The sequence below is a fragment of the Triticum aestivum genome, unplaced genomic scaffold (genome assembly GCF_018294505.1).
Source record: "Triticum aestivum cultivar Chinese Spring unplaced genomic scaffold, IWGSC CS RefSeq v2.1 scaffold66999, whole genome shotgun sequence".
NCBI classification, from domain to species: Eukaryota; Viridiplantae; Streptophyta; class Magnoliopsida; order Poales; family Poaceae; genus Triticum; species Triticum aestivum.
The window spans coordinates 1-706 of record NW_025307940.1 but is presented as its reverse complement, the minus strand read 5'-3'; the positions used below and the strand labels follow the sequence as shown (position 1 = coordinate 706).

The 706-nt window shown below is 50.1% G+C and overlaps 1 non-coding gene and 1 pseudogene across 1 annotated transcript; both read right to left on the bottom strand.

The window, feature by feature from the left end:
* Positions 1–196: 196 nt before the first annotated feature.
* LOC123179605 (5S ribosomal RNA) lies at positions 197–315 on the bottom strand. Its single transcript, XR_006490493.1, has one exon. It is a non-coding gene; the product is annotated as a 5S ribosomal RNA (ribosomal RNA).
* Positions 316–615: 300 nt separating this feature from the next.
* LOC123179606 (uncharacterized) lies at positions 616–706 on the bottom strand (annotated as a pseudogene).

Below are 706 nucleotides of genomic sequence, written 5' to 3'. Positions count from 1 at the left end.
TTTACCACGGTTCAACTGCACCAGTGCCTATTTACCATGGTTTCGACCCCTTTCAGAACACGCTTGCCGCCGCTAGACGCGTGAATAATGAGCAGCGAGCTAAAACTTACCGTAAACGTGCAAAATAATAAAACGTGCTAAACATACGTCGCGCTCGTGCGTTTTGTTTTGCACGCGGTGCAAAAAAATTAAAAAGGGAACGCAACACGAGGACTTCCCAGGAGGTCACCCATCCCAGTACTACTCTCGCCCAAGCAAGCTTAACTTCGGTGTTCTGATGGGATCCGGTGCTTTAGTGCTGGTATGATCGCATCCGACATGTTACCCCCGTCTTCGTCCCTTATGCTTGCCCCTCCCAGCTCCACTACACACACGATTGCACATTCCTTTGGCCGCTCCCGCTCAACTACGGAGACGAGTTTACCACGGTTCAACTGCACCAGTGCCTATTTACCATGGTTTCGACCCCTTTCAGAACACGCTTGCCGCCGCTAGACGCGTGAATAATGAGCAGCGAGCTAAAACTTACCGTAAACGTGCAAAATAATAAAACGTGCTAAACATACGTCGCGCTCGTGCGTTTTGTTTTGCACGCGGTGCAAAAAAATTAAAAAGGGAATGCAACACGAGGACTTCCCAGGAGGTCACCCATCCCAGTACTACTCTCGCCCAAGCACGCTTAACTTCGGAGTTCTGATGGGATCCG